The 8662-nt window shown below is 40.5% G+C and overlaps 1 pseudogene; it reads left to right on the forward strand.

The window, feature by feature from the left end:
• Positions 1-265: 265 nt before the first annotated feature.
• Positions 266-5377, forward strand: LOC100774012 (annotated as a pseudogene).
• Positions 5378-8662: the final 3285 nt, after the last annotated feature.

The following is an 8662-nucleotide window of genomic DNA, read 5'->3' on the forward strand; positions in this document are numbered from 1 at the left end:
GAGGGGACTGGCGGGGGCCTGGGGAGACGGGAGAGAGGCAGAAGGGATTGAAATGTGAAATTATAATTTTGTAAAAATAAAAATAAAAAGTATATATCCCCCCAAAAAAAGAAAAAAGAAAGAAGACAACTAAAAACTGCCCTGCTCACATTATTTATGATAAAGTTTGAATACAAAAGAAAACAGGTCATGACAGTCCAGTCTTTTCTCCCCTAGTGCCACAGGGCCTGCAGGTCTGTGTGGAGGCGGGTGTCTGTTTCACAGGATGGGGTTCGTGAAAGTTGTCAAGAATAAGGCCTACTTTAAGAGGAACCACATGAGATTTAGAAGGCAGTGAGAGGGTAAAACTGACTACTATGCTCAGAAAGGATTGGTGATCCAGGACAAATAAGTACAACACACTCAAATACAGGATGATAGTTTGTGTAATTAACAGAGATATCATCTGCCACATTGCCTATGCCTGTATAGAAGGGAATATGATAGTCTGCACACATATGCACACAAACTGCCAAAATACGGTGTGAAAGTTGGCCTGACAAATTATGCTGCAGCCTATTGTACTGGCCTGCTGCTGGCCCGCTGGCTTCTCAATAGGTTTGGTATGGACAAGATCTATGAAGGCCAAGTGGAGGTGACTGGAGACGAATACAATGTTGAGAGCATTGACATCCAGCCTGGTGCCTTCACTTGCTATTTGGATGCAGGTTTTGCCCGAACTACAACTGGCAATAACGTTTTTTGGGGCTCTGAAGGGAGCTGTGGATGGAGGCTTGTCTATTCCTCATGGTACCAAACGATTCCCTGGTTATGATTCTGAAAGCAGAATCTGAATGCAGAAGTACATCAGAAGCACATCATGGGACAGAATGTCGCAGACCACATGCGTTACTTAGTGGAGGAAGATGAAGATGCTTATAAGGAACCATTCTCTCAGTACACAAAGAACGACTTTACTCCAGACATGACAGAGGAGATGTATAAGGGAGCTCATGCTGCTATCCGAGAGAATCCAGTCTATGAGAAGAAGCCCAAGAGAGAGGTGAAGAAGAGGTAGACCCATCCCAAAATGTCTTTGGCCCAGAAGAAAGATCGGGTTGCTCAAAAGAAGGCAAGCTTCCTCAGAGCTCAAAAATGGGCTGCTGCGAGCAAAAGCAACTTTCTATGAAGATTTTTTTCATAAAGATAATAAACTTATTGACCAAGCAAAAAAAAAAACCAACAAAACAAAACATACAAACAAACAAAAAAACAAAAAGAAGAAAAAGAAAACAGAATAAGGCTGAAAAACCCAAAGTCCTTCAGAAGTACTATTAGTGAAAAGACAGTCACTAAAATTAATGACTGGAAAATGCAGTTACTGAAGACATAATACATAAGGTACAGATATCTGAAAACATTACAGCCAGTATGCAGAAGGCTTAGCAAGATTTGCAGAGATGAAATGGAAAGTATAAAGTCCTAAGGAAATGAAGCCTGCCAACAAGAGAAGCATAAACATTTGCATGAGTCAAATACTAATTTGGGGCATGAAAGATATTACAGAAAAAATGATGAATAGAATTAATCCAAGTTGACAATAGTTAATAGTGTTGAGTAATAGGTAATGAGAAATATATACATAACAACCTAGAAGGAGATTAGACTTTTGAAAATATCAGTGTGAAATAGAAGCCGAGTCATGGGTGAGACTAGAAACAAACCAAACACAGGCACTGTGACAAACATGGTTTTGCTGTAATATCGCTAGGTAGGAATGCTAAGGAAAATTGAGAAGGTATAAAATACACACAAATGCATCATCACAGGCCTATCCGCACAAGTCAAGTTATGTAATTATATTGAAAGCTTTAGAAGGCCAGCTTCTAAAATCTTCACTCAGGAAAAAAAAAAAAGAGCCACAGACAAGCAAAGCAAAGGAACTAAAATCTGAGTGAAAAAAGAATCTACTTACATCATGATCTTTCTATCCATGTCTTTTTATTCTTTTTCCTTTTATCTCCCCAGTTCTTGGGGGTATAGGTATGTATACATTTGCAATAGTAATTCTTTTTGCGCTAATTTGAGGCTTGAGTTTCTCAGGGTCAGCAAGCCAGGTAAGATTTACACACAGAGCAATAAGCTAAAACTGCTAGGAGAAACTTTTAGCACCAGTTTCTTAAGGTTGTTGGTCAAGGAGAGAGTCTAAGTTTAATTTGCACAAGAAACAGAACCTGGTGCCTTCCAGTGCTCTGGCCTCAGTGGTAGCACAGGTCTTGAGGAAAGTTACTTTTCCATGAGAATGAGCCAATGGGCTGATTACTTTGTCATGATCTTCTCAGGGGAAACACAAGGAGCAAATTTCTGAGATAAAATATTGGGTAATAAACAGGAATGACAAGTTTAAGAGTCTTTAATGCAGGTTTAGTTTAGGTTATCTTTTCTCTATCTGCCAGTGAGGTAAAACCAGGGCATGCTTATATTTTCTGTATATCTAGGCAGCTATGAATCAACAGCTTTGGGTGTGTAGTAATTCTATGCCCTTGGAAATGTCTTAGATGGAATGCTTTTGCCTGGACCCTAAACACTGACAAAATGCGTATCAATAAGGACAATTGCAGGAAGGCAGATCTTTGCAATTCTGTAGAAGAGGGGAACAGGGACCTGATAGTGGTGGACAGGTCTCACACATAGCTAAGGAGTGTAATCAGTAATCTAGGACCTGTTAATGGAGAGCAAGTTTTACACATAGATAAGGAGTGTAATCAGTAAACTCCAAATACACGGGAGAAATTGTGCCCAGTAACTGATCACATAATGTTGAACTGTAGGAAGTAAACCCCAAGTTTATTGCAGAAAGGGATAAGCTACAGGAAGAATCTACAGCAAGAAACAATTGCCTTTATTGCTAAGACTATATATAGTCTAATGCACCTTGAGTCCTTCTGGTTTAATCTACCAGAAGAATTCTTAATTCTTCTGGGATGTCTCGTGAGATGATGGCTGTATAATTACTGTGTGATCTTGTGGCTTGTAGCACAATTAGCTTAGTCATCAAGTAGTAGAAAAATGGGCAAATAAAATGAAGTGTATATTATAAGAGCTGGGGTCTGTGGTAAGCAGCATGTCTGTGTTCCTAGCACTAGTTCAAGGCTAGTCCGGATTGCACAATGAATAAATTTTAGGTCATAAGACTGTGTCTCAAAAAGTCAAAAGAACCTGGGCCTGGTTGTGCAGTCTTGTCACCCTCCTACTCAGGAACCTGACGCAGGAGCATCGCGAGTTCAAGTTCTGCCTGAGTGATTTAGTGAGACTCTATCACAAGAAGTGACAGAAAAGGAGATGGATACATAGGCATATGTTCATTTGTACAGACTTATGCATATGGATGATTGACAGAGAAAACTACCAATCTGTACATCTAATGGATAAGAGAGCTGGATCAATGGTAGGGTGCCAAGGCTGCCTTGCCAGGAGCTTTGAAGAAGGGATTGATGGAGTAGCAGGGAATGGCTGGAAACAGCCAGGTAGACCTCTGCTTTCCTGGTCTGTCATTTGTTGATAATGGAGGCACATTTGAAGATCAGGACTCATTTTGTTTGGCTTTTTTTTTTTCTTTTTTAGTAGATACTGAATCATGAACATCTCAGATTTCTCCTTATAGTCAAATTGCCCATCCAGCTTCAGAATTACACCTTATTTGTTTCAACAAACACTAACCATGGAATAAGACACCCCTGGTTGCCTGGTCATTTCAGACTTCCATATGTGTGCTGAAAAATGTCTCATAGTGCTTCTCTAAAATGTTGTCTTTTGTGAAATATTTCTAAAACACAGACACTGAAAATGGCGAGGGAAAAGCAGGCTATTCCTCTCTACTCTGAAAGCACACAGGCATAGAAGTCTGTTGAGGTTTTTACCAGAGCTGTCTTCAGAACTGACATGCCAAACTGCATCTGTAGCAAAAGTTGGGGAGGAACTTTTCATTGTTTCCTAGAAGTGCAAGCCCCTACACCAGGTTGATAGGACAGGAACATAGCAAAGATTCTGTGGAAAATATCTGAATAGCATGTTAAGTCATAACAAATCTTAAATGCCTTCCCAAGACACACACACACACACACACACACACACACACACACACACACACACACACACACTCGAGTTCTTGCACAAATACACTCTTGTTCTCTGCATGGAACAACTCGAAGCAGCTGCTGGTGTGGATGAAATAAGACAGGTGAAGTCTGTCTGTCTGTTTCATAGAACAGCTGGGGTGGAAGGAAACATTTTGGCCATGACCCAAGTATGGAATTCAGTCTCTCTTGCCAGTCTTTCTCCACTCCAGACAGCAATGGTAACAACATCAAGTGTGTCCCTCTTCCACTCTATGAAAATAGCAAATGATGGTAGAGAATTCATGAAACTTGGACTCCGACTAATAAGAAGCAGGTCAACTACCCAGAACACACAATTTAAGGTGGTTCTCATTATCCAGTGCTAATATTGGCTTTGTATAATGGTAACAGATAGAATGTTGCTTTAAATGATGTGCCTTGCTTTTGTGTCCTTAGTCCTTTGCATCCGTTGGTCTATATTATAAACCACCTATGACCAGATCTGAATCAGGAGACACAGGAAGATCATAGAATGTGTAAATTTCTTCCATATAATATACCTGAGATATTGATAAGGGACTTAGCACAGAATATGTAAGAGTCCCAAACATCTTGGTACTACTAGGTTAATAGAAGATGTTTTAAATGAATTTTCTCTAGATTCAAACTCACTGCTATGAACAAAAGGCAAGTATCTAACACAATAAAGCTTCATCTTCTACCTTCTTCCTTCTTTGCCCTGGCTTTGGAATTTCCTTCTGTCCTAGGTTTCTTTTTCCATGTCATTGGGTTAGGGTTAGGGTTATTATGGAGGATCCCGCTCCCATCTGTCAGTAGAAATCCATTCTAAGTAAGATGCGTCTCTGTCTACTGCTCTTTGTGCTTAGCGTCACACAAACCCTGAAAGACTTCCTTCTGTTCCCGTTATTGTTAGCAAAATTATCTGGTCTAGCCACCTAGTGTCCTGAAGGGATGTCTCCACGTGCGGCTCTTTGACCATGAAGTGTTCCCAATAGGCTCACGTGTTGGACAAACCGGTGCTGCTGATTTGGAAGGCATGGCCCCAGTGGGTAGGTGGAGCCTTGCTGCGGAAGTGGGACAGAGGGATGGGCTTTGAGGTTTTACAGCTTGGCCCTGCTACTGAGGGCAGAACCTTGTCTTCTCTGCCACACCTTCGGTACCACACTGGGCTGCATCCTACTGAAGCAGAAGCCAAAGGACACACTTCTTCCCTGACGCTACATACTGCAGGACCCTTGCCCCAGGAACACGAGAAGTAGTAATACAGAAAAGTAGTGCTGAGAAGGAGGCCATCGCCACATCAACCCAACAAAGTGGATCTTGGGTTTTTCAAACTGGTCTGAAGGAGAAACATGGAAGCATTTGGAACTCAGAGCTTGAAGAACCCTGGAATGTTGTAAGCAGAGGTTAAGGAGCCGTTCTAGCAGGAGTGTGGGAGGCCACAGAGAAATGTGCACAGAGGCGTCCTGGACTGTACTGGTAACTGGGCTACAAGTCATTCATGTATCTACCTAGCAAGTATGCTCACGGCATTCTGCCCACATCCTGAGAATATTAATTAGTCTGATAAAAGACTCATTTGGTTGGTGGAGGACATCTCCACACAGAACAGCATCCATTCCGTGTCAGGTTCCTGCACACTGTTCTTCATGTCTACGGTGAGAGAAAGCAACAGACCAGCAGAGAGATGGGAAAACTCGATGTTGTCCTATTGTGCTAAAGTGTTAGCTTCAAACACCACTCTTCCCTTGTGATGCTGCCTCAGAAGTTCAGGCACAGCAGCGACAACAGTGACTGCTGCATCACATTTGTGCCTCACTGTACTGGAAGGTCTCATCCTGTCCTGGATTCTGACTGAGCAGCTTCCATATTATCTAGCCGGAGCACGGAACTCATTGCATAGCATACCCCCCTCCGTTTTATACTACAGAGCGCCCCTACTATCTTACAAGTATCTGTATCTGCTGGAAGCTTGAAAACAATTTCAAATAAAACAAACAATTGAAAAAAATCTCACGAATTTCATTAGTTTTGAAAAGTAAAATTGAGAATAGGAACCACAAAAAAAATGTCCACTCTACTGTTTCCTGACTGTTAGATTTTTGGCATTCTTGGTAAGGCAATTCTGAAAACAATCTTAAAGGAATAAGGACCGAAACTACAGCTTCAGACAGAATATTCAATACATCAAAATAAAAGGACTGAATGAGTATCAGTTAAAATGGGATTTTCTTTAGTGTTGTATCTTATTGGTGCTCAGCATTAAAATTTCACCTGCTGCTATTGGGGTGGAGACGGAGATTCAATATGGTGAAGACACATTTGTTTTCCCACACCACATCGCTTGACTAAAACACAGGTGCTTTCATCCTGTTGCCTGAACTACATCCTTCTGGGAAGGTATTTACTAATGGGGATACACTAGAAATAGTCTGGCGCCATCTTGTGGCAGTGACTTGTAATTGGCTGTGTCTTTGAAACTGCAGTCTGCTAGTATTTTGGAACATTTTTATACTGTGAAACCAACTTATTTCTTCCAAACATCTAACTTACAAGAATGAGGAAAATATTCATAAACAGAGGTGCCCAAAACATATCTGTTATGTAAAGTATAACAAAAATTGTAGTAATGATGATTTATTCTGTTTCCCTGTGTCCAAGATATTTTGAGTTTTGTGTCACTCACTCCCTTGCTGGATGGTGAGGCAGCCAACTCCAGGTGAAAGCAGAATAGACCCACTCAGTTCAAAGTCCGAGGCCATTCAGGTGTAGGATGTAGTGGAATTTGGACTTGAAAGCAAGATCTAAATCTAGACTTTTAGTAATGATTGTCCTTTTAAAAACACCTACTATATTTCGAGCATTTTGTTAAATGGATCATGTTTGTTATCTAATCATACATTTAGTATTCAAGGGAAATAAAGTGACTATTACTGAATCCATTATATTAATACAGACATACATTAGGATTGTATAACCTTCCCCAAATAACTTATATGGTAAAAAAATTCTTGAATTTGAAACTGGGAATGATTAATCCTAAAGCCCATACTGTCATTTATATAATGATAATGACATTTATTCACCCACTCTCCTGGTGACCCACTTTCTGCAAACAGGCCCTATCTTCCCATAAGTCCACCATATGATAAATTCATCAAGAGATCAATGCATTGATTAGATGACAAATCCAGATCAATCCCAAAGATCATTATTTGGCAGCTCAGCCCAGAACACATGAGACAATGGGGATTCCTTTATATTCAAACAATGACAGGAAGTGATGTCATCAGAAGTGAGTTGAATTCACTCAGGTATGGAAGACATGGGAGATGAAATGCAACCTAATATGCCACTGTCTCAATGAACAGGAGCAAACCCCTCCTCTTCCCCAGACATACTGTGCTTTCATGTGCTTGATAATTTGAGGTGACTGCAATCCACAAGAACATGGCAACTGTTTGCACTTGGGCTTCATTTCCTGTCACCCCAGTGAACTAGCATGACAGCTCATGTACTCCAGTTCTAGACTTTGTGAACTCAGTTCATAGCTGTCACTAGCTATGTGATCTAAAGTTGTAGTTACCGCAGCCCACTTATAACAACTACGAATAGTAGTGATGGATTCAGAGCATAATGAGAATTAATCCTATTAGCATTGAAAATGCAAAGAGTTAAACTAGTGCATGGCTTGGAGGAAGTACTGCATGAGCTTTAATTATTTTTCATAGTTGCATTTTGCTAAACACCTCTTCCTAAGATGTGGGGTTTTGACTTACTGACACACCTGTAATGACATTATACAAGTATCTGAGAGATATAAAGCACTTCTGAAATGCAAGAACTATGTTGGGGCATCCTGGAAATGTTTCTATAATGATAGCTAGCCTCCAAAAGCTTACTCAAACCAGAGAACCTCAGAATCAGAATAGAAGAAGAAAACCTAGTTAAATTACCCTGCCTGGGATGATGGCTTGCTACATACACATATTGCTTCAAGCTCTATCCCTATGAGGCCTCAAGCCTTACTATACCTGCAAACCTTGAATATTTATCATAATATCTTCCATTGCTTCCTGCCCTGTGTCTGGAAATGATGAAATTCTGTAGAAATAGGGCATTCTTAAATCAGTGATTTGTTGAAATTAAACCTGGTAGAATTATGTATTTACTATTATGTGATTATGTAATCAAGCACTATGGACTTGAGGCTGTCATTAAAGCATTTCTTATCATCTCTGTCATCCACTTGGTTTATCCCAGAACCTTAGTGGTTGTAGACTCATAGAAGAGTCGACAGAAGTTGGGGTTATGTAACTATTGTACTAATTTCAAGTTAGACATACACAATACAACCCTGGAGAATGGTCTTCTGGTTGCCACTTCATGATCAAGAGATTTGGGATTGAGGAATTTCAGGAAGAAGACTCCAGAGTGATATTTTTATTGTATCCAACTTGCCCACGTCTAAAGCTTTATTCCTAGAGTGTGGGCCCCTCTGCCATGGATTAGTCTGTCTTTACATATCTCCTGAATCCTCTCTC

Source organism: Cricetulus griseus, assembly GCF_003668045.3.
Source record: "Cricetulus griseus strain 17A/GY chromosome 1 unlocalized genomic scaffold, alternate assembly CriGri-PICRH-1.0 chr1_0, whole genome shotgun sequence".
NCBI classification, from domain to species: Eukaryota; Metazoa; Chordata; class Mammalia; order Rodentia; family Cricetidae; genus Cricetulus; species Cricetulus griseus.